The sequence below is a fragment of the Cibotium barometz genome, chromosome 6 (assembly GCF_041138505.1).
Source record: "Cibotium barometz isolate CiBa-2024 chromosome 6, ASM4113850v1, whole genome shotgun sequence".
Classification (NCBI taxonomy): Eukaryota; Viridiplantae; Streptophyta; class Polypodiopsida; order Cyatheales; family Cibotiaceae; genus Cibotium; species Cibotium barometz.
In genome coordinates, this window is record NC_141051.1 from 16,150,622 (window position 1) to 16,177,904 (window position 27,283).

The following is a 27,283-nucleotide window of genomic DNA, read 5'->3' on the forward strand; positions in this document are numbered from 1 at the left end:
TTTAAAGCAAGCTCCACTAGCTTGGTATGAAAAGATACATGCATATTTGACTGCACATGGTTTTCAGAATAGTCCAACAGAAAGCACTTTGTATGTTAAATGTGTGGATGATGTACATCTAATCATTGCTCTCTATGTCGATGACATGCTGCTCACAGGACCAAATGAGAGTCATATTGCTGATTTTAAGGCTGATTTGAATGCCTCTTTTGAGATGTCAGATTTGGGGCATTTGCATCATTATTTGGGGATACAATTTAAGCAGTGTGATGGAGGTATTGCTTTGTGTCAGACAAAGTATATTGAGACATTGTTGCAGAGATTTGGCCTTGAAGACTGCAAGCCTATTGCTACTCCAATGGAGACAGGTTTGAAGTTGAGTCTTCATGATGCTAGAGATCACTTTGATGTCACACTCTATCAGACAGTTGTTGGTTGCCTCATTTATGTATGCATTACGAGGCCGGACATTCAGTTTGTAGTCTCACAGGTGAGCAGGTTTATGCATAGCCTAGGTTCTCAGCATTGGAAGGCAGTTAAACGTATCTTTCGCTACTTGAGTGGCACCATACATCTTGGGTTGTTTTATCCCAAGGGGGGATCGTTGCCGCCAGATTTACATGCTTTTTCGGACTCAGATTGGGCTGGTTGCTATGACACAAGAGTGTCCGCAAAGTGGTTTTTGTTTCATGCTCGGTAGCTCATGCATATCTTGGTTGAGCAAGAAGCAACCTACTGTGGCTACTTCTAGTTGTGAAGTTGAGTACAGGGCAGCTTTCACAGCTACGGTTGAGTGTGTGTGGCTCAGACGGCTTATGGTGGCTGACTTGGGTGTTGGACAGGAATCTGCCACCTCTATCTTCACTGACAGTCAGAGCGCCTTGTTAGTTGCGAGAAACCCAGTTTTTCATGCTCGCACAAAGCACATTGAGGTGCATTATCACTATGTCAGGGAGAGACTCTCAGCAGGAGAGATCAGCTTGGCCTATGTGCCAACACAGGACAACCTTGCCGATCTTTTCACAAAGGCGCTTCCTCGTGAGAAGTTTGAAGCTTTCCGCAAAGCTTTGGGCTTGCTGCCCTTTGTGGACTGATCTACTTCGGGCATGGCACTCCCCTATACATGAGTGCTAGCTCTCGTTCACACCATCACTCCCAGGGGGGATTTATTGCCATATATGTATATAGGCAGTGATGTGTGTGAACACACTTAGGACCGCCGGGCACTTTTTCCCTCTTTAGGAGGTTTTTTCCCCTGCTTGTATATACACCCATTCTTCTAGGGCTAACTTATCTTTTGTACATTGACACAATCTAATACACTGTGTGTTGTGTACATTCTTGCTTCTTCTTCTCCAAGCTTTGTGTGCTTTCCTGCAACCCTAATTCCAACATGGAGGTGGTTTGTTTGGTAGAGGAGACTTTTCCACGAACCATTCTCACAAGTCAACTACATCTCATTGTGCATTTAGTGGACGAAATTGCTTTATGTGGCACTGTGCATGCACGTTGGATGTTCTTCCTAGAGCGCTTCATGAAGACCTTAAAAGACTTTGTGAGGCAAAGTGCAAGGCCCGAAGGAAGCATGGCTGAGGGTTGGTTGATACAAGAGTCTCTTGTATATATTTCAGAATTTCTTTGGTCAGGTTGGACAGCTCTTTGCCACGACTATGGAGCAATGAAGAGGACTTGAGGATGACCTCTATTGTGCCTCAAGGAAAAGGACAGAGTAAAGTAATTGACAGAACATTGATTGATGATCTCAATTTCACTTGCATCCTTAATAGTGATGTGATGAGCAGATGGGTTACAAGATATGAGGATGCAAAGACAAAAAGGCAAGCAGAAAGAGCTCTCTTTCGGAGGCAACATGGCTCTCGTAAGACGTACCCTAAGTATCTAGCAACACTTCCGAATGATATCCATGTTGATTGGTTGCATGAGGAAATGGAGAGAGCAGAGAGCGACGAGGGGCTGCATATCACGGCAGAAGAATGGGAGTATGCACGAGGATGCATGTTAAAGGTACATAGAACTAATGTTTTGCATTAGTTGTAAGTGATTTGCTTTTAATATTTATTCACATTGCTTACATAAATACTGCTTCTATTTTGGTTCAGTGCACTATGTTCAATGCTATATGGTGTGAAGGCAAGCATTTTCGAACACAAAGAATTGATGAAAAGAGGAATACACAAGATTGCGGTGTCATTAGTAGCTTTGAGGGAGCTAATGGAAAAATGGATGATTATTGTGGCACAATCCAAGACATATTTAGGCTTGACTTTCGTCGCTTCTTTGTGTATGTTTTGGATGTCAAATGGATGATTATTGTGGCACAATCCAAGACATATTTAGGCTTGACTTTCGTCGCTTCTTTGTGTATGTTTTGGATGTCAAATGGCAAATGAACGTGGTGGAACAAGGGCCTAATGCAACGATAAAACACCATGCAAGTGGCTATGTAACTATTGACTCTACAAAGTTTTAGCAAACAAAGAAAGATAGGCTCGTATTGCCACAACAATGTGAGCAGGTATGCATTTTTTTACTAATGTGTTTCATGTACATATATATCTAAGCTTGCGTACCCCTTGACTTTTGATATGCTAATTAATTACTGCAATATGTGTATTTGAGTAGGTTATCTATCTGCCAATGGTGCATGACATTAAATGGTGGTACGTCATCTCTATTGCACCACATTCCAAAGTGATGTATAATACATTCACTGATATGGAGCATATGGAGGATGTAACAAGCCGCAATGAAGATGATGTCAAACATGCCAATGAAGATGTTGTGATCGATGATCAAGAAATAAGAGATGATCATGATAATGAGGATGAGCGTGCCATTTCTCATGATCATGAGAATGACCCTACCATTGAGGATGATGGTGATGTTGATGAGGATGATCAAGACATCGATACCATTATCAATGGACAGAATATCGATAGTGGAATAAATTTAATCGTAGCCTTATAAATTGATCAAATGGATATTGATGTTGATCGTTTGGCAAGGATGGATCTTATTGAAGATGAGATCAAACCCTAACCAATCCATCACTGTATCGTTCTAAATTGATGACATTTCTATTGCATATGTTGTCTTTTAATTATCTCATGATTTATTTTTGAATATATTTCATTGTTGTAAATGCATGTAGTGGGATTGTGTAATGATATATACTGTAATGTACTATGAGATGGTTTAAAGAAAATAGTTTTTAATTTTGTAAAGGAATCTAGTTTTTCTTAATAAAGTGTGTATTGATGCGTGTATAATTGCATGTATATACACACCCTTATACACGCGTTTCTGAAACCAGTATACACGCGAATTTAGATGCCAGTATACACGTGCTAGTAGATGCCAATATACACGTGAATTTAAATGCCAATATACATGCGCTCGATACTATTCAAATACATGCGCGACCATACACGCGCCCGTAATTTATCGCATGTATGGCAACATTGTCTTGTAGTGATATTAGCTTCAGGCGGGGCAGCATCTCTAAGATCATTGCATGCTACATGCATGCTCCCCAAAATAGTTCGTGTTATATGTTGATAGTTGAAGTCTGCTATCTTTTGTCTATCAAGCAACTCAGCGTTGCCTCCGCTTCGAAGTCGACGCTATGCATTTTTCCATATCTGCTCTAAAAGATCTCGCATGAGTATCTCAGACTCATTGATCTTTTTGACGATGTCTTCTGAACATTGTGACAGTGTGATGATCAATGCGAATTGCTCGTAGAACGATTTTACGCTCTTCAAGGGAAAACATGGTGGTCGTCTTTGCAAATCTAGCAAATATCACTAAACACAACAAAAATGGAATATCAAACAACATTACTGAAATTAACATCAAGCAATACATCATCGAACGTGAGAGAACTGCACAACAAGTGTATCATTACTTATCAATGATCAAACAAAAACGGAATATTAAATAATATTACTGAAATCAACATCATGCAATATATCTGCAAAACAAGTGTATCATTACTTATCAATGATCAAACAAAAATGGAATATCAAACAATATTACTGAACTCAACATCATGCAATACATTATCGAACGTGAGACAACCGCAACAAGTGCATCATTACTTATCAATGTTCATCGAACGTGAGATAATCGCAACAAGTGTATCATTACTTATCAATGATCGAACAAGTGCATCAGACATAAGCTTCTATACATAATCACTAGAGAGCATCATACATGAGCTTCATTACTAGAATCGAGAGAGAGAGAGAGAGAGAGAGAGAGAGAGAGAGAGAGAGAGTTGTGGAGTCGTGTGTATCGATAGGTGTGCAGATGAGAGAGTCAACATTAAGTGACTAGAGAGAGACAGATGATAAAGCTAAAGTTAATGCAACTAATAGTATACATTAAGATAAGTTGTAAAAGTGTTTAAAAGAGGATCTTGCTAGAGTGAGGGGCACACACTTTACCCAACTCCCTCTCTCTATCTTCTTTTCGTGTACCTGCTCCTCTCTCTTTCTACTACAGTCATTTTACTTTGTAAACATCTTCTATGTATCTCAAAAGTCTATTTTTGACAAGAAAGTGCCATACCCAAAAACCTACACTTACATAATAAAAGCTATCGTTAGATTTTGGAGTGTCTTATACATGTTGCACTCCTCATCTACACACCTACCATGACAGAGAGAGAGAGAGAGAGACAGAGTTGTGAAGTGTATCATGAGAGAGAGAGAGAGGGGGGGAGGAAGAGAGAGAGAGTCGTGACAGATAGAGACAGAGGGAACATTAGATGACATTTTTAATAGTTTTGTGAGTTCCTAAAGAGAGGAAAATAATGTTTAGTATTGTTTTATATTTTAAGAAAATAGAGGGAGAAAAGGTAATTTATTAGGGATTATGTATATTTTAAGAGAAAAAAAAAGCACTCCTCATCTACACACCTATCATGACAGAGAGAGAGAGAGAGAGAGAGAGAGAGTTGTGAAGTGTATCATGAGAGAGAGAGAGAGAGAGAGAGAGTTGTGAAGTGTATCGAGAGAGAGAGGGAGAGAGTTGTGAAGTGTATCATGAGAGAGAGAGAGAGGGGGGAGGAAGAGAGAGAGTCATGACATATAGAGAGAGAGGGAACATTAGATGACATTTTCAATAGTTTTGTGAGTTCCTAAAGAGAGGAAAATAATGTTTAGTATTGTTTTATATTTTAAGAAAATAGAGGGAGAAAAGGTCATTTATTAGGGATTATGTATATTTTAAGAGGAAAAAAAAGAACTCCTCATCTACACACCTATCGTGAGAGAGAGAGAGAGAGAGAGAGAGAGAGAGAGAGAGAGAGAGAGAGAGTTGTCAAGTGTATCATGAGAGAGAGAGAGAGAGAGAGAGAGTTGTGAAGTGTATCGAGAGAGAGAGAGAGAGAGAGTTGTGAAGTGTATCATGAGAGAGAGAGAGAGAGGGGGAGAAAGAGAGACAGAGAGATATATATTCATTTTTACGAGTCATGACATCATGAAATTAAACTTAAAGACAATATGATGTAAACTTTGATCCATGAAATACTCATGCCGCGTTTCCAACCAAGTATCGCATGGATCAAACACAATAAAAGCAATACAAACCGCATCAAGCAAATTTACGACATTTTTTCGACCGCGTTAACGATCAAATGCCGCAATATGCAAAAAACAATATATGCACTAGCGAACGACACCAACTTGCCTCGTTAACGACAAAATGCCGCCCGAATCTATGGGAATACGAATAGGATACAGACATACACTAGCCGCGTTACCAACCATATGCCCGCATTTGACAAAGGGAAGGGAAGGGAAGGTGACATCGCCATAACGATACTATGCTTGTCGCGTTACTGACTAGTACCGCTACGGCGTGCCATACTTACCATAGGACACAAACCAGCCGCGTTACCGACTATGTGCCCCACGATAAGCACCATTCCGAAGAATGACCTTACACACACACACACCCCTCGTGTGGCGGACCACCCACATCCTGTCGAGCATTGCGAACACACACACACCCACACCCACACACACACCCACAACTGTCATTACCTGTGTATACTGTCAGCAGCGAACTCCCAAAGGGCTCCGCGGGCCTGTATATATACAAAAATGTAGCCCGCCGGGCTAAATGAGACCCTGGCAGGCCTGTCGGGGTTTTAAAATTCCCGGTGGGACCATCAGGTATTGCAAAAATTTCGGCGGGATTTTAGCCGGTTACCAGGGAACCTCCCATCGGCTTTTTTGGGAACATGTTAACATGTTAACATGTTAATAACATGTTAACACATGTTATTAACAAAAAAAAATTATGATCACGTGAATATAAAATCATTGCTTCCCACCTCATCATCCTAGTCATCACATTAATGCCACATCTTCTTGCCACCTTTGCATGCCATTGCTGACATGGCATGCCACATCATGGAATTGCCACAACAGCTATAATAGTGCCACATGTCAAGAAAATGCCACATGGCATCACGCTTGGGCATCACGCCTGTGACACATGGCACCTCCTTCCCACCTTCCCATATATTTCAAATATATATATATATATATTAAAGTTAATTTAGTATATTTTTAGTATTTTATAATCTAAAAAAAATTAAATATATAATTTTAAATAATAGAATAAATATAACTTATTAATATAAAAGAATTTAAAATCACTAATTTTAAAAGATTAAATTTTAAAATTAGATAAATAATTTTATTTTTAAATTTTATCTTATTTAATTTAAAATTTTAATTTATTAAATTCAATATTTCTTGAAAATATTTTATGTGTAGGAAAAATCTTTGAATAAAATTTTAAAAAAAATATTATAAAAGAAAATGCAGTTATATAATTATAAAACAAAAGATAAATTTTAAGATATATTTATATATCTAGTAATGATAAATATTTAGACTTGTAAATATTTTTTATTAATAATATTGATTTTTAAGTAGATAATAGTTTTCTTTTTATCTTTATCTTAATTATCCAATCAATCTTAAATAGGGAATCTAATGAGATTTGAAGTGGATAACCTATTTTTCCTATATAAATACACATCTCTAGTACTATCCCACACACATCTCTAGTACCATTCCATCATTGAGCCTTCATATTTTTTTCTCTCTTAGCTTTCTTAAGAATGGGTTCTCAAAGTTGTAGGAATTGGAAACGTGATAGGACTAGACTCCCCGCCGTCCACCAAGTTCAAGAGGAGGAGAGGAAAAGGGTAGCTCGTGATGAGAGAAAGGGAGAGTGGAGAGAACGTTAACAAAAGCAACACCTTCCGTTTTGGTGATGATCCAAGCCTTGCTCCTCCTCTTCAACTTCCTCTCCCTTTGCCCTCTTCCCTCCCACTATCCCTTAATTTAGATAATCCACATGAGCCACCCTTCCTGAGCCCCCTTCTCTTCCACAAGAACCCACCCCCCTCCTTTGGGTGCCCATATTGTGGATAGGAAATAACTATCAAAGTCAGGGGTGCATCGTTGTGCCCATGCAATCTTCCAATCCTATTTCAAAAACCTCACACCTCCATCACAAGCATGCATGCTTAATGCTTTGATTGATCTACCCAACATGGCCAATTGCAGGGTGCTTTCTGACATTGGAGGTCACAGAGAGAGAAGAGCTAGCATGGTGGTGTGCGTCGTTCCTATACAGTTAACAAGAAGAGGAACTCTGCGAACGCTTTGGCTACTTGATGGACTATTGTGGTAGCCATAAGTAGCTCCCAAATGAAGGGTAAGGTGAGTGCCACATCTCGTATCCTTTCCGTAATAGCACCACATGCACTTAGAGTTGGGTCTATTAGATGGAAAAGTTTAGATGCCAATGAGGTTGGTGCTTTTTGTGGGCAAGTAGTGGTCATGTAGCTAGGCATGATCGCCAGAGGAAATGAAGAAAGAGAGACCAACAATGTCTCTAGGAGAGTGGAGACCAACAACGTCCATAAGCTTGGGCTAAATGAAAGGTTGCTTTGGCTTAATATACAGCTCTTATATGTATATGGGATGTGGATAGGGATTTCTATATCTGTTCTTTCAAGGTGATCATCCCCCCCAGATCTTTGAGTTATTCGGCATACAGTAGAACCTTATGAGGATCCTAAACAAATCTTTATCCGTTAAAGATTTGATCTCACTGATGTAGAAAAAGATTTGGTCGATACATTGAATTCAAGGATTGATTTTCTCAAAAATACACAAAGAATTAAGGGATTACCCATCAAAACTTGTGTAACATTCAACACAACATGTATATCATAGAAGGGTCCTAACCTACCAATCAAAAGCCTTATTAATGAATCCAAAAGAAATTGACAAGATCCTTGTTATAATTTTGGTGATTGGTTGGGTTACTAACCTGTTGAGAGTGTTGAGGTATTACCGAAAGTATCTTTCTCATCATTCCAAAACTTGGTGGAATCAATTTGAAAAAACCCATTTGGATGTATCTTCATCATTTCTTGAGCACCTCTATATATCACCTTGAACCATTTGACATCAAAAAGATAAATAGACTAAATGCTCTAAACCCAACCTCAAGAATATCTTGAATAGTTCCACAATACTCTTGATTGCCCTCTATGACATTGGTATCATGTCTACTAGCTCAACTTTCTTGCTCAAAAGTTGGAATCACACCACAATAAAATGTGTTTCTTTTAGAATCCACATGCTCTGTGCGAAAATGCCTTCCCTCTTACCATATTGCATTATATAGTTTGTACTGTCATTAAACAAAAGCATGTCAATATTTAGTATAGTGCATTAAACAAGGTATATAACAATCCAAGCATGAGATATAGATGAAGAATATACTTACTTGAGGGTCACATCCTCGTGCATGAGATATAGATGAAGAATATACCTACTTGAGGGTCACATCCTCGTGCATACTCATTCACTTCTCTTGTGATCATCTCCCTATTTTTTGATGCCATCAATATTGCCTGATCCACTATGGAAATACCACTCAAGATAATGATTGGAAGATCGAGAGCCAAAAGAGCTTAGAATCGAGAAAGAAATCCATAATGAGCCTATAGAGCTGAGAGAACAACTAGAATATTGAAAAGTGCTAAAAGATATTAGAATCGACTTAGAAATTTGTAATGAGCCTATAGAGCTTGAAGATGCAAAAAACCTAAGAATGCTACATGACCACATCTTGAGGGAATGGGAGATTCATAAGCTATAACTTAGACTCATGGAATTAATGCTAGGAGAAAACACAAAAGGGAACGAGTCTGAATGGGTGTGGGTGTCACGATAAAATAAAAAAGAAACTCATTATAGACCATGCCTTCATACATCAGCTCAAACCTATTATAGCCAATGTGTTAATAAGGCTAGAGCGTAAGAAAGAAATAAGAGCCTTGAGAGTTTAAATCCTCTTTTCCCCTGTGACTATCAGGATAGATAAGTACTTAGAAAGGAACCCGAAAGCCTCGAATGAAGTCCATGAATGAATGTAAAATCAACCCAAACCATTAAGGGGATTAGATGAGATGGACTAATAAATTAAGAAAATCTGCTATGTGCTTGTTAAAATAGTGGTTAAGTGTTTCAAAGGTGATGACATGAATGCCACCATTGTGATTAAATTGGATGGCATGACTTACAAGTGCAATCCTAGATGGAGAAGGATTGAGCATAGCCACCAAAGACATGTGATGAGAATATTGGGAAGCAAGCCCTCAAACCTTCAAAGATTGTCCTTAAATTAACCATGGAAATTTAGGAACACTCACCATAGGAAGGAGGTGGAATTAACGTCATGTGGCCTAGCCTATGCATACTCATTTTCTATTATCGACTTTGTAAGGCCCAACAATTACGATGTGATTGTTAGATGCCCATTCATGCACAAAGGATGCTAATCCACGATTAGGGAACACATGACATCTACCTTTGACAAGATAATAGTACTAGCAAGGTGAACCTAAAGAGCCATTTGTATAAATATGTGACCATGAAGCCTATCAATGAATTAGGGTATGATATAATAACACATTTAGAGAGCATAAACTTATGTCATGTGAATGTGCATAGATATAAAACTTCCATTGCTTCATTTCTAGGCCCAGACAAGGAGAAAAACTTAGCACCGCAATGGATATGTGTCTAAGAACCACATGAACTCAGTTCTGTGTGATGAAGAAAAAAGAGACATTGTCTCTGTCAGAACCATATCTCCCGTACTCTCAAAACCAAAAGAGTTTTCATCATTCAAAAGTTGTAGAATGATGACATGACAATGAGCTAAAGAAATGTTATTTGAAAAAGATAAAGTCATACCATTGAGAGGCTTTACTATAAGTTTTGAGCCAAGATATGCCTTGAAGATGACCAATCCTTAACAAGATGAAGAGGATGAGAAGGTGTTAGAAGAACACCAGGCATTTCTTAAAGAGTTCCTTGAAAGTAGAGAAGGTTATTTAAAAAAGATAAAAGGACCAATGCAAGTTAGAACAAGGAACCCACTTAGCCTCAAGGACAAATAACATTATTTGCAATATGTTGATGCCTTGAGAGCTACTAGGACTTCTATTCTTTATTGGAAGAATCTAAGGAAGGAGCCAAGATTTGATCCCTTGAAAATGGAATATGAAATTGCTAAAACCTAAGCAAATAGTAACCCCATGGATTCAACCTCATTTGATTTCAAAAAGACATCCAACAAAAGATGAAACAAAGTTATACTTGAGTTCCCTCACATTTTAGGAACTACAAGATTGAAAACAAGATAGTGTGTACACACCGACACCAAAAGAGAGACCAAAAGAACAAGGGGTGTCACATGATAGACCTCAAGATGCCAAGGAAATCGATCTAGCACAGCCTTGAAAAGAGCCTAAAAAGGTTTGGATCTCTATAGACTTGGCTCCAGAAAGGAAATTAAATTATTAACAAAGTTACCGAGGTATGTTCTCTTGGAGTTACTAGATCTCACCACTAGAAGTCTACCAGAACACATGATAACACTTGTGGTGGATGGTGCAAGACAATTTAAAAAAATCCATACACCTACCATGAAACCTATTTTAGAGCTATTTTATAGAAGAAGTTGAAAAAATTATTTTGGCAAGTTTCATATATAAAATTGAGAGCACTAAGTGGTTATCATACTGGTGTTCATAGTACCAAAGAAGAATGTCAAGATCTACGTATACATGAGCTTGAAAAAGGTAAATGAGCACACTAAGGGTTATCACATTGGTATTCATAGTACTGAAATGAAGAAAGTCAAGATCTATGTATGCGTGAACTTGAAAAAGGTAAACGTTTTCATGGTGAGAGATCATCATCCATTTTCATACAATGAACATGTGCTTGAAAGGGTAGCAAGAAAAGGTCATAGCTTCTTAGATTCTTAGATGGATTTTCATGATATAACCAAGTATCCACCACAGATCCCAAAGACCAACACAACGTTGCATTCGACTATATAGGAAGGGACACTTGTATATAGAGTAATGCTGTTTGGGTTCACTACTGCACCACTCGTAGCTACGTTCCCCTGCAAACAAGGATTTCTCATAGAAATTCTTTAGCGGCCTTCATGGACAACCTCTATGTGATGAACTCAAAGTTGAGACGATAGCAAATCCCTCATATGTGGCATGTGTTTGAGAGGTGCCAAAACTATAGGCTATGCCTAAACCCCAAAAAGTGTAAATTGATGGTGAGGCATGCTTATTCTAGCTAGTGAAACAACTATGCACCACAATAGAGGAATGAAAGATAAGAGTTATCTTTGAATGCAAGAGACCTAAAAGCCCAAAATCTATCCAAAGCCAAAAAATAGGACCAAACTTAGAAATCTCTACAGACCTCTCTTCTATGAGCAACTTGAAGCCATCCACCTAGCTGAGAAAATAATAAGGAAGGAAATTAAAAAGAAGAAGCAAGCTCTTCTCAAGAAGCTAAGGCTTATGGAGGAAAAAGCTAAATAGCAGAGAGAGGCATCCTACCTGTCCACATGGCTATGGTAGACAATGATGATGGGGAGAAGAAGAACCGTAGCCCACAAGGCTTTGCTTGGACTTTAAAAAAAATATAAAAAGTATACCCAAGCTTACTTTGTTAGGAGCATGTAGGAACTTCATGCCCTATGAGGCTTGGATCTCATTAGGTAAACTATTCCTTGAGCCTACAAAGGCATTAGTGTAAACTGTTTTAGGAACGTACAATAAATGTGAAGGTTTTATAAAGCTTGATTTCCACATAAACTCTTATCATTTGGAAGGTAGTTTCTTTACTACAAGAACTATGAAAAGGATGGATTGCCAAACATGAGACTGCACAACTTTGATTGGAGGGAAAGGACTGTAGCCATCAAGTTTGAGAAACAACATTGCCAAACATGAGACTGCACAACATTGATTGGAGGGCAAGGACTGTAGCCATCAAGTTTGAGAAACAAACCATGAATGTTCTCCTCATGAAAAAGGAGAACCAAGATAAATCTCCTCAAAGATCTAAAAAATGCTTACCTTATTACAAATAGGTCTAGTTGGGCCAATAAGTTTAATCATATCTACAAGATCCAAGCCTCATAAAGAAACCTTTCCCAACCTTATCTATTTAGATGAAAGGAAAACCTAAGGAGGTGAAGCCCAAGATAAAACTAAGGAGGAACCACAAAAGAAACATAAAGAGAGTTAAAGATACTTTGATGCTTTTGCTACCTCTGCCACTACACATTCTCCAAAGGTAAAATTAGGTAAGTATGGGTACCAAAAGCCTCACTCATTCTAGAAACTGTGCCCTATTTAAAAACCAAGGTCGAAAGACCAAAATCTGGTATACTAAACTTGCAAACAAGCAGCATGAGTGACAAGCTCGTAGTATAAATCCCAGAGATAAGGAGAAATTGTAAACTAAGGGATGATCCAACATCACAAGGTTGGATAACTAAAAAAGCCTCCTTAAAAGATCAAGGTTACTACCAACAAGAATAAACATTAATCTAGGTGGGAAATATGAAGCTAGGTTAAAGTTTCCCCACGAACAAAGCACGAGAACTAAAGTATATATAAAATCATCATCATGCTCAATAGGAATACACCAATAGGCTACCCCAAGTAGGTATGGATACATAAACAAACAAAGTAAGGCTAAGGTAGAAGAGCTATTGACCAAGGGAGAATTTAAACAACTCTAAAGACAAATTTAAGAACTCCCATCAACCTCTTGCTTAGAGGAGATTCCTATGAAATAGAATAGCCGGTTGACGAGTAAACCTCAAGCCCTCCTCACTCTAAGAAGCCCCAATACCCCTCTCAACTATTTAATTTATACATGGATGTTAACCACAATGGCTAATATTACTACAAAACGCATGGCAACTTCTTCAAGCCATATTTTTGTACCATGCAATGTGCTTCATGTAAAATGATTATGGGAAATCTCTGAGCTTACAACTTGTGTAATGCTAAAAGATAAAGAGACCGAGCTTATGACTTGTGCAATGTCGGTAATGTACATTTAGACTAGGAAATTAGCCTAGACTAGCTTATTGGACCCTTGGACATCATTTGCGTGGTCGGGCATTGCATAAATTAAAATTATATATAAGACATGTTGACTAATGAAAAAAGACAATCCCATTCTCACAATGTTGACTAATGAAAAAAGACATGTTGCATGGTCAGGCATTGCATAAATTAAAATTATATATAAGACATAATGAAAAAAGACAATCCCATTCTCACAATGAAGTTTAAGTATTCTTGCTCTTGTAATTGAAGTTGCTTATATAATTTTCTCTTCCTCCTTATTTTGTATGTATGCTTAGGGATTATGTGGGTGAGTGATATATGCTCTATTCTCCCTCTCCCCTTCTCTTGTGTACTCTCTAATGATTTCACTCACCGTAGCATCAAAGTAGAGGTTGAGCTTTCTATAGCTCTCTCTCTCTTTTCTCTCCACCCATTTGCCAAGCTCCTTTGTGGTAATAATAAAGAAGGTAAGTTTGAGGACCGTAGCTCTCCACAAGAGAGAGTTACTCTACTAAGAGTGGCTTGAGGTGCAAATTGGTAGTATGACCCTTTGCCCTATCCTCTTCTTCTCTCTATCTTAGCAAGGCTTGAGTGTTCTCTCCAGTGAATATCTTTGGTGCCAATGCTGGGGAAGTGATTTTTCTTAGTAAAGTTACATCGTATTTGCCACATTTTTGTTAACATGGCCCAAAGTCATCGACTTAGAAGAGGACTGGGAGGTGAAGCATGTCAGACTCTACCTGGGCATGATTGCAATGACTCACTTAGAACACAAGCTCACACTCGTCAACATGGGTGCAAGAGACATAACCTAATGTCCCATTAAACTTGGTGTGTACTACAACAACCACTCTTGACACCCAAAAATGCTTGAGTTGGAATAGACACATTCAAAACCTCATGCATAGGATCATTCACTGCTATGTTTTACATTGGTAATAACCCCTTGGAAGGGAAGTTCTATGTTACACCTAGAGGTACCATACGTGAAGAAGTTCTCCTTTGGAAGAGGTTTGATGGGGCACAATCCTTGATTCCAAATAAACTAGGACTCGAGAACTACAACCTTGTAATTTTTGGATAGGTAACTATCCTTATGATAGGATAAAGATCCCATTTCTTGTCAAACTTCAACACCATAGAACCATTCTCCCATCCAAGAAGTGATCGCACCCATCAAACATCTATAGGTACACCACATCCTAGTCAAACCGCTTAAAAAGAGGCCTATCCTATACTTAGCCATATAGGGATAAGTGACCAAGCTCCCATAAAAGCCTTGCCTAAGCAGGATAGACCTTTGTTGTCGAGTATCCTCAACACAGTGGTCTCTCTAAAAACCAAACCCAAAAAAGAACAATACAACAATATGTATATTATGGTGCTATGTTATATACAAATTATGTGTGCATATACTAGGAGGCTAACCCACATTAGGCTTGTGAGCATGGGAGCATAGGAACAAGCTCTAGTGGAGCAAGGGTTAGGACTAACCTTAAGGGTTAAGGTTAGGGTCAAGCATCCAAGGGTCACACATGGGGAATGGAAAGTCAAGAGTCACTTAAGGGCCCTCCTATATAAAGGGTCACACATGGGGAATGGAAAGTCAAGAGTCACTTGAGGGCCCTCCTATATAATAGGGGCATGGGGCACACTCAAGGAGGCTTGGGGGCTTGGAGGCTTATGCTATGGTCTCTTGTGTAGAGGTCCATACTACTCACCTACCATTTCACACTATAGCTACATGCTAGGAGAGGAGGGAGTTTTTTTTTACTTCCTCCCTCTCTCCTTCCTTGCACGCAGACCGGGGGGGAGGGGGAGGGGTGGCTGCACTGCAGCCAGCCTGTGAAAAAATCACCCCCCCTAAAAAAATCAAAAGGCCAAAAGCTTAATTAAAGCTTATTTTTTATTTTTTTTAAAAAATAAGTTTTTTATTATTAAAACAAAAAGCTTTTGAAATCTTTTTCAAAAAAAGCCAGAAAATGTGAAATTTGGGATAAAAGTTCTCTGAAAATTTTTTAAAAAATTCTTTTTGAAACTTTTTGTCTTTTCATCTTCTAGAAAACCTTTGGTTTTTCGTTTTTTCGAAAACTTTTGGCTTTCCGCATTCCGGGAAACCTTTCGGCTTTTCGAATTTCGAAAAAACTTTTCGAAAGTATAATCGTATTATAAAAATAGAAAAAATTAGGTAAAAAAACATGATAATTCTTTTTCTCAAGAATTTAATATTTTCAAGGATTATTTAATGTTGAAGTACGTTTTCTCATGTTGACATTAGATAGATGCGGGTTATTTGCATATTATTAATACGATTATACCAAAGGTTTTCTAGAAGATGAAAAGACAAAAAGTTTTCCAAGTTCTATATGGACTCATCACTCAGGTGCTGCCTAGATCACTTGTGTCTAGGGGTTTTTTATTGAGTGCTACACACATGTGTTTCACTTGTTTGCTTTGGAGTTTTGCTTGAACGACACAATGTTCATATACTCCGGATTGATGAGTTGGCCACCAATTTTAATGCTTCTTTTGGAATGATTAATGTCCATTAGATGGTATGCATTGATTTTTATGATCAACTATGGTCTTTATGGATTCGAGGAGCTTCTATGCTTTTATCCATGGTTTTATAAGGATCTTTTGATCTTTTGAATAATTACATGTGCTTTGAAGGTAGCATTTGCCTTCGTTTTTTGCACGTAATTTTGGAGTATATTTCTTGTACTCTTGTACATATTCCAACTTGGATACCTAGTTGCTTATATATCTAGGTGAGTTATTTTTCTACCCTAACTTTATTGTGTTTTGGGTAGTTATCATTAGAAAGGCGCCAATAATTCAATTTCTTTTCTAATGATGTACTCAGAAGGAGTTATTCCTTGATGTAGTCTCAAGTATATAGAGATAGGTTTAGTATGTGAAAGTCTGGATAAGGCCATCTCATTACTTTTATACAGGATTTTATTCATATTTCCTAGATGGCATACTAGGGAGTTTTAAATTGTTAAGGTATGTATGGGTGGTATCATGGTGGTATGGGATGCTAGTGATCCCTCACATATATTATCTTATTGGATAATTTGGGCTCAAGATTGTTGCTTTGCTTACATCACTTAGCATGTTGTCCTCAACATTCAAAGATAATCTCATTTTCTAAATTCACTAGAAGTTATAGTGTGGGCATTCTCTAGATAAACTTCTTTTATCTATAACGTGCATGTTTTGATGAGAGTAATCTCGTCGGCATTTTCACTTGTTGAAATATCTTTCTTTAGAGTTCAAACAAGTTTATCTTGTTGTGTGTTCGGATAAGGAAATTTGGATTTTTTCTTTGTTGGCATTTCTTTCTCTAGTTCTGTACTTTAGGTAGTCAACCTGATTGTTTACGAATGGACATATGTGACTCATTGAGACATTGATGACTCTCTATGTTGATATGGGTAACTCGGGACGTCGATTATTCCATATGCAAATGTGGGTATGTCGGGGCGCCGATGAATCCCTGGTTTCTGCTGTTATAATGCCATGTTTTTCCTACTTCATTTCGAATGGTTTACAACGAGGAAGTTACTTTAAATGTGAATTGCTCTGATCATCCGTAGTCTGATGGACAAATAGAGCATATGAATCAGATTATAGTGTATATGCTTTGTGCATATGTCTCTAGAAAATCATCATATTGAAAAAAATATCTTCCAATGATGGAATTTGCCTATAACAGTTTTAAATATACGGCTATTGGTTTTAGTCCGTGCATAATTATGTATGGATATCAACCCAGGGCACCTATTGATGTCGGTCTTAATAAGGACATCGAGCTTGATGCATCGAGGGATTTCTTGCGTGATATGTAAGAAATGCTGACCGAAGCTAGGGATTTTATCAGGAGGAGTGCTCAAGATAGGGCACGGTTTTATGCTGATAGAGGACAATCATCTTGGTCTTTTGAACCAGGAGCGTTGGTTTATTTTAATGTTCCTAAAGATTCTCAGACTTTGTCAATAGAAAAATGCTCGAATTTATCTCCTAGATATTGTGGTCCATTTTTGAGTTATACATCGGATTGGCACGGTTGTGTTTGAACTTAAAACTACCTCCACAAAGTTGAAGATTTATCCTATGTTCCACATGAACTTGATAAGGTACATGAATTCAGGGAAAGGAAACTTTATAGTTGACTTATCCCTGAGGTTAAAATTAGGTGGAAAGATAGAGAAATAGTGGAGTCGACTTGGGAGATGCTTGAGATTGTTCAGCGCAGTTCTCCTTCTTTTCATTGTTGCAAGAGTGCAATGTTTTGAGAGAGGGGAAGTATGTTATATGTACATTATGTGTGCTATGTTATATACACATTGTGTGTGCATATACTAGGAGGCTAACCCACATTAGGCTTGTGAGCATGGGAGCATGGGAGCAAGCTCTAGTGGAGCATGGGTTAGGACTAACCTTAAGGGTTAAGGTTAAGGTCAGGCATCCAAGGGTCACACATAGGGAATGGAAAGTCAAGAGTCACTTGAGGGCCCTCCTATATAATAGGGGCATGGGGCACACTCAAGGAGGCTTGGGGGCTTGGAGGCTTATGCTATGGTCTCTTGTGTAGAGGTCTATATCTACTCACCTACCATTTCACACTATAGCTACATCCTATTGGATTGTGTTATACCTCTTGATGGTATGGGACATCAAGGTAGAGGTATGATGTATTTCATTTATGATTCATGTGTGCATCCCTTGAGCTCGGGGGTGGTTGGGTGGTTGAGTTTATGCCTGATTTATGCATGTTTATGCATAACAATTATTTAAAGAGATCTTAGGGTTTTAACACTAGACCACCCCCATCAGTTCTCAGAAGAAACACTAATGTTTCCATGAGAAGGGCGACAAGTGGTGGGTACCAAAAGTAATGCTCCAAGAACAAAGTTACTATGAAGGGTAATAGGAAATTTGGGTGCCCAAGAGAAAGGTCTAACATATGCAAATCAAAGATACACCACCCAACTAGACCACGTAGTACAACAAAAAACTCCAACCCTAGACCAAAACCATGGTTCATTAAAACCAAGAGTTGTTGGAGGCCCAAGGCTGCTATGTTGGACAAAAATAACTATGGCTACCCAAAGTAGTGTAGTCCACACCATCCTATCGGGTAAGGCAACCTCCACAAGATGGTGGGTTCTTGATATGCTTCTAGTGGCCCAAGGGTATTATGAAGGTAATAGAAGCATTTGGGTCCCTAAGGCCCACTTGGGATTTAGTGCAATTGCCTGAAGGCAAGAAAGCCATTAGATGCAAGTGGGTGTACAAAGTAAAACATAACAGTGATGGAAGCATAAACAGGTACAAGGCTAGATTGGTAGCCAAAGGATATGCACAGATATATGGCATTGATTATGAGGAAACTTTCAGCCTTGTTGCCAAGATGGCAATAGTGAGAGTTGTGATAGCAGTGGCTGAGTCAAAGCAATGGTCTTTACATCAGATGGATGTAAAGAATGCATTCTTGCATGGGGATTTGCAAGAAGAGGTGTATATGTCGCAGCCACCTGGTTATGAGGATGTGGGTCACCTCGAGCATGTTTACAAGTTGAAGAAAGCCTTGTATGGCTTAAAACAAGCACCAAGAGCATGGTCTGACAAGATTTCTGAATATCTTGTCACTATTGGCTTTCATGTAGCCAATGCAGATTTCTCGGTGTATGTGAGACATGGTGATAGAGGAGTTGTGCTTGTTGTCATCTATGTAGATGACTTGATCATTACGGGGGACCATGATGCAGAGATCTTTGATGTAAAGATCTTGCTTAGACAAAAGTTCAAGATAAAGGATCTGGGGGAGCTCAGATATTTCTTGGGCATTGAGGTGATTAGGTCACCACATGGTATTGGATTACTGCAGAGAAAGTATGGCTTGGACATGTTGTCCAAGTATGGTATGACAGGCTGTAAGCCTATTTCCATGCCATTAGATCAAAATGGCAAGTTGAGTGCAAATTCAGGAGAGATCTTGGAGGATCCTACTATGTATAGGCACATAGTAGGAAGCTTGATCTATATGACGATCACCAGACCAGATTTAAGCTATGCTGTTGGGTTGGTGAGTCAATTTATGCAGGTTCCGCGAAAACCGCATTTGGATGCATTGAGACGCATACTGAGGTATGTGAGGTCTACTTTGCATTGTGGACTATTCTATGAGACTGGGATAGAGATATGCGTACATGGGTACACAGATGCTGATTGGGCTAGTAAGTATCTCAGATAGAAGATCTACCAGTGGTTTCATGTTTTCTTTGGGGAGTGTTGCTGTGACATGGAGCAGCAAGAAGCAGCCTACGATTGCTCTATCCAATATAGAGGCCGAGTACATAGGAGCTGCTATGGCAGCATGTGAGGTAGCTTGGTTGAGAAAGCTACTTGCAGATTTGGGTCTATCAGTGGATAGACAAGTTGTCATTTTTTGTGACAACATTAGCAGCATACAGTTGGCTAGGAACCCAGTTTTTCATGCTTGCACAAAGCATATAGAGGTCCACTACCATTTTGTCAGAGAGAGAAGGTCTTGGCAGGAGACCTTGACCTTGTTTATGTCAGCACACAAGATCAGGTAGCTGACATCTTCACCAAAGCATTGGGTACAGAGAAGCTCCGCAGATTCAGAGCTTCACTTGGTGTACATGAGATGGAGTTGAGCTCAAGGGGGAGTGTTGAGATATTGAGCTCCTCTAGTGAGGCGGTGGACACTGATGACCCGCCTAGGGGATAGGCCCCACACTTACACCACTGGCATGGTTGGTGAGATCTTGGGTGATATGCAACCAGTGGGATGACAGGCTGTGTGATAGCCATTCTAGAGACTGGCATAGTTATAGCACCAGCTCATTTAGTTGGGTTCACACTATAGAGAACCCTTGTATGTATTTGGTTGAGTACCTTTCATAGTGTGTACTCTTATCTTTGTATATGGTGTGTTGAGTGTTGAGTGAAGTAGAAGAAGATTTTCAGCCTCTCACCTTGTGTGTTCTCTATTAGGGTTTTGTGAGTGTGTGTGTGCTTGCAAGAGTCAAGCTCTCTTCCCCCCTGCATCTTTTCATTCTAAGATAGATTAATGAATTTTAATGATTAATCACATAAAGTTTACATTTATGCTTAATTTAGGATGTTTTTTAAGTATATCTCTCTCTCCCCCAAAGAATGGTCATTCCTATGACCAATTCTCTATTCAAATGATGCTTCTCATGGAGCAATTCTTAATTCTAACAGCAAACTCTATGCTAGTCAAGCTAGAGGCTAAGAAATGGCTTTTTAATGCTTTTTTATTACTTAAATTATGATGAACTTAGGAATTAAGTCCATAAATTGATATTGGTCCAAATGATAGTTACTTTATCATATTGTATTACTAAATATTATGCTTTTCAAAATTATTAAAAATTATCAGTAATAGCAGCAACGAAACTATGGTAAAATTTTTAAAAATTAACACATAAATCATTTTTATGCATAATATGAAAAGAGGACTTCCTACCATATTCTAGGATTAGTCATCCTATGTTAAATGAGTAATTCTTATCATATCCATGGAAAATTAATTTTTAATGTTTATGCATAAATAGTAAATTATGATAAAAGAGAAATTTTTAGTAATTTCTTTTTTATGATAAAAGAAAACTTCCCATGATAATGGAGATCCATGTATTCCAATGGAGAAAGAGAAAATTTGGAATACTAAAATAATGGATATTTTATTTAAAATTAAAGAAGAATTTTAGATAAATTATTTTTATGCATGAAAAATTTAAATGATGAAAGAGGAATTTTCATCATATTTGGAATTCAATCATTTAATTGGAAAAAGTGGAATTCTTGTTATATTTGGATTAATGGACATTTTTATTCAATTTTAAGATAAATTTTAGTTAAATAAGAAAAATTTAAATGATAAAAAAGGAATTCCCGTCATATTTGGAATTCAATCATTTAAATGGAAAAAGTGAAATTCTTGTCATATTAAGATTAATGGATATTTTTATGTAATTTTTAAGAGAAATTTTAGTTAAAATTATTTTATTTATGAATAGATTTAAATGATGAAAGAGGAATTCCCATCATATTTGGAACTCAATCATTTAAATGGAAAAAGAAGAATTCTTTTATTGGAATATTAAATATTTTTATTTAATTTAAAGAGAAATTTTAGATAGATTTAAGTTATGATAAAAGAGGAATTTCCATGACATTTGGATTTTTCTCATTAAATGAGAAAAAGAGGAATTTCAAGCTTATTCAAAAAAATAGATATTGGCATTTAGTTAAAAGAAAATTTTTATGTATTTAAGAAAAGAAAGATTTGAATTAATTCTAGGTGTCAAAAGACGAATTTTCACCATAATTCTACCTAGGGAATTAAGATTGAGATATTAAATGGTAGAAAGAATATATTTACATATTTTCTAGTTGGACAATCACTCAAATGATGGGTAGATTAACCTGATGAGAGATCAAGGATTCTCATTGTGAAATTGGGAAATTAAGGAAAAAGGGGTTTTTGTGGAACCAATCTCAAACTGGGAATTTTACTTGCATAGAACCTCTGTTTTCATTTAAAGGACTGTTTTACGCTAGAATGCTGAAGGAAGCATTTGGCATATTTTTTACTAAGAGGAGGTTCGTTGTTTGCAACAGCTGGCGGGGAGTCATCGGGACGTCGCTCGCGGCAAAGCCTGCCGAGGTCTTGACCAGCCTCGATATGGTTAAAATGGTGCGCTTCCGGTACGATGGGCGAGGACCGAGGAAGTGGTCCCTAAGTGAAGTACTAGGATGTGGGACTTAAACCTTAAAAGAGAGCCCTCTTAAGGGCTTAGCTACTACTATCGCATAGTGGCTAGTGGAATCAGTAATGGTCTAGGTTATTGGGGGTGCATGATATGGGATATGAAGGCCTTTGTGGTTTGAATTGAACCAAGGTTGCATGGTATCTAGCTCAAGGGTGGTGGCTTACCATTGTATTTGGTTAATAGTCTATTGTTGTTAGGTGGCAAGTGCTAGCCAAATGCACCTATGTCTACATAATCCTCTTGCAAGACGAGTGCTTGGATTGCTTCACATGTGTTCTTAGGTTAGGGGACATCGCACTCTAAGGGTGTTTAGATGGAGATTTTGGAGGACATAAGAATAGTGCAAATACCAATTTACTAGTGAAGGGTAGTGATAAATTAGCATGTGGTAAATCTTACTTTATATTTTCCAACTTACCAATAATAGTAGTTATATGTTGATGTACATGGAAATTAAAGTGTATATAAATTTAAACTTTAAGTAGTGAAATGATATTACAGTGATAGACAATTTATAGCAGCACAATCTAAACTTTTATATTCAATGTAAAAACCAAAAATCGTAGCATCCTTGCTTTTTTTAATCATAAATCATAAATTATTTTTTCATATTTGGTGATTATCTCTTTTAACTTTTAATTGTTGTAATATTTATTAACGATAATACCAAATAATGTAACATTCAATAGATCCAAAATATTATGTCTTGAATTTAGAAAATAGTGCAAGGACCGAAATGGATATATGTGTAAAAGAGTTAAAGTATGGTAGAACAACCTCGCTTGCACATGGTAAAAGCTATGGCCATAAGTTTACAGGTAGTGGCACAGAGAGAGAGAGAGAGAGAGAGAGAGGGGGGGGAGGAGGTGGTGGTGGTGGAGTGGGAGAGGAGGACTAGAGGAGATAGATATTATAGAGAGAGGAAGATAAGAGAGAGTAGAGCGAGAGTAGAGAGAGATTGGCTAAGGAAAATGAGCTCTCTGAGTGAAGCTTTTCTTTGTGCCCACCTAAAGTACTTAAGTGAAGTGGATGAGTAGCCTCAAGATCACATTGACCCTCTAGTTTTAGTAGTGGCACCAAATTTTTTTGACTTGATGATTGCATTCATGCAACTATCATTTCCCATGATTTAGCATCACTAGCTAGGAAGTAGCAAAATTACTGTGGCAAAGCTTGGGCAAGTCCTAAGATAGTTTTTTGACCCTATCCATTTCTCCAAGCCTTAGCATCATTGGAGGAGCTAGAGTTAAAGGTGAACTTTCTATAAAATTCATAACCACAATGTTTTGGGAATCAGTTGATATCTTTGCATTGCACTCTCATAACTCATGTCCAACATTTTACCTCTGAGTGAAGCTTTTCTTTGTGCCCACCTAAAGTACTTAAGTGAAGTGGATGAGTAGCCTCAAGATCACATTGACACTTTATTTTTAGTAGTGGCACCAAATTTTTTTGACTTGATGATTGCATGCGTGCAACTATCATTTCCCATGATTTAGCATCACTAGCTAGGAAGTAGCAAAATTACTATGGCAAAGCTTGGGCAAGGCCTAAGATAGTTTTTTGACCCTTTCCATTTCTCCAAGACTTAGGATCATTGGAGGAGCTAGAGTTAAAGGTGAACTTTCTATAAAATTCATAACCACAATGTTTTGGGAATTGGTTAATATCTTTGCGTTGGACTCTCATAACTGATGCCCAACATTTTACCAACACTAACTCCCCCTTGTGATTTATGCTTGCATAGTACAATTACAAAGGTATCATATCAAGTATTGAAAGTCAAAGAAGTGAGTAACTAGGGAGAATTTGTCATACAAATGATAAAATTTCCCTAGTCAATTGCTTCTTTGCAATCATGTTAGAATGATAACTTTAATCTAGTCTTATGATCTTAAGAATGGACTTAAAGGTCTACAAGTTATAATCACAAGTTAAGAATGGACCTAAGGAAGGTCAAGTTACAATCACTATTTAAATGCTTACCATTTAGAGTTTTCTCACTTATCATTTTTCATGAGATTTTGAGGCATATTACAACATGTTTAAACATTTTGTTGACAGTTCTTTTGGGATTTTTCTATTTATCTTTTGTCATTATGCAATGCAAACCCAAATCTATGCGGGAGGTCTTACCTCTTGCCTTATTCTGGACAAGGGCAGTGTCTGATCCCATATTTACACTGATGCAATGTGCCCAATACATAATGCGTATAGCATTCATTCTTATGCACATTCCAAATGCAACTATGGCTGTGAATAATCTTGAATTTGAGTGAGATTTACAGGCATTAACCAAGGGTTAAATGCAAAATGTGACACATGACTTTGAGACATACTACGTAGTTAAACTAAGTGATAACATGATAGGACATGTTTGGGAATTAAAGTGTTTCACATTGTTGTTGTGTGGATGAAGAAGCATATGCTTTACTCCATGAGAAATTATATTATATGATAATGAGATTTTTTCTAGTGTTTGGATGAAGCATATGCTTTACTCTATGAGAGATTATATTCTATGATAACAAGATTTTTTCTCATTTTTCTCATTATATTCTTAACATTCACCTAGTTTATGGAAAAGAGAAGGATGGATTATGGGTTTAGTGGAGGTTTACATATAAGGTTGGACCGAGAGAGAGAGAGAGAGAGAGAGAGAGAGAGAGGGTGTTGCATGAGAGAGTGACACAAGTCGCTCCCTTCCAAATATGTGGGATTTCAAAAGATTCTTGCTTTTTTTTTAAAATCAGGCTTCTAATGGAAAGTGTTGCACGAGATTGTGCAAAAGTCATCTCCTTCCAAATATGTTGGATCTCACTTTAAAAAAGGGATGGTGGGCTGAGAGAAAGCTAATTGTAAATTTCAGGTATACAAGGGAATTCATTTGTAGACGTAAGGTTGATCATTGCATGTTAAGGGGCTCTGAGAACGTGGCCGATGGCAATCAATCAAGTGGGGTGCGTGGGGTGCGTGGGCGACATACGTCACACATGTAGGGAGTCTGATGGCTCCCATGGTGGATTGGATGTAAAGTAAGGGGGACAGAGGGGAGAAAGACTCCCAAAGTTGGGGCGAATGTGGCGTTGCAAACTTGGACGAGATGAAGAGGGTGCGCGAGGAAGTTGAGGAGACACAGGAGAAGAAGAGATTGTAGGTAGATTGGGTAACAAGCAGATTACATCCCTCGCTAGTACAGTCGTCGGCCCTCGCTAGTACAGTCATCGGTGATTGGGTAACAAGCAGATTACATCCCTCGCTAGTACAGTCATCGGCCCCCAAAGTATGTACCAAGGTCTTTGTAGACCTGGTGAAGAAGCAGGCTAATCTATTCTCCTTCTACAATATTATTCTATTTTGTTCTGGTAGGCCTCCTTCCAAAGTTGAACTGGGCAAATGGCTTGATGATGTTCTGTATGAAAAGATGGTGCTGTAGACTTTTATCATGGGAAAGGCTTTTCCAATGTCCTTTTCTCTAAAGGACAGGTTGTCTCTGGTATTTTCTCCAAAGCTCCTATGTTTATGGGCCCCAAGCTAGTGCATGCAATCTCATTTGATCCCCTGTTTGATGTTAACCATAGTTTGAAAAAGTCTTGTCTTGTGTGGGTGGAGTTGGTAGGTCTCCCTCCCCTGACTTTGCCCAGCTCTAGGAGAGTTGGTGAAATCATTGGGTCCCCCTCTATTTATCCACAAAGTGGATGATTCTGGCCTCCAGAGGTGAACAACATATGCATATCTTGGAACACTAGCTTCAAAACTCCGAAAACCCTAGAGGTAGATCTTGGGGATCTTGGAAAAATTGAATTAGCTCTCAGATTCGGTCCTTTTCCTCCCAGAGCCTATTTTAAATGTGGTGATCTTGGGCACATTTCTAGGTTTTGTGATGCTCATTCCAAAAATAAAGAGAAGGAAGATAGTAAGGAGGACATGGACCTTGTGGGTGAGAGACTAAATAATACAAAAAAGGAAGTTAGCAAGGCTAAAGAGGATAAGGGGTTCAAGACCCTCAAAGGAGTAGGTGTACAGAAGAGGGTTGGAATAAGGTGGTTGAAAAACCCAAGAATAAAACCAATCTTAGATCAACCAAAGAAGAAGTTAAAAGACCCCGAAATAAATCTCTTGAAAAAGAGAAGGGTATAGTTAACTCTCCCAATATTCCTAATTCCTTGTTATACTCCAACCAATTTAATCCTCTAGGGGGGCGAATGGATAGTGAGATCTCTTCCATGGAAAAATTCAATAGGCAAGTGGAAACTGCCTGGTAGATGGCCTAGAACCCTGACCCTGATAAGGAAGATAGTCAAGAGGTGGAGATAGTCCCTGAGATAGCTATTCAATGATCAACAAGGCGAAGATAAGGGGATGTACATGGAATCTTAAAGGCATCAAGGAGGATAAAAGAAAAATGCAACTTTTTGGGGTCTAGTGAAAGAATGGAAGCTGTCTTTGCTGGCCATACAAGAACATAACCTTTTTGGTGGAAAGAAGGTTAGAAGGGAGAGATTTAAGGATTGGGTAGGAGTTATGACCATCATAAAGGAATCCATGAAGCCTTGCCTTATTGCTAACCACCCCAATGGTAGAGTGCTGGTTGTAGAATTCTAGGTCGAGGGAGAGAGATTTTGGGTTATTAACATCTATGGAACTCATAATTACAAAGAAAGGGGAAGGATATGGGACTCGCTTACATGTCTTAACACGCAATGTCTGGGGATTGTTATGGGGGATTTTAATATGATAGAAGCTCTAGCTCTGATAGATGTGGAGGAAGCACCATCCTAATGGGGCAAGAGAAGAGAAAATGGGGAGAACTTAGAGGAAGGCTGGGCCTGGTGGATGGTTGGACTCTTGGGGAATGGAGGAATGACCCGGGACACACATACTTCAGTTTACAATGTTTTGGCTCTTCTTCCAGGTTGGA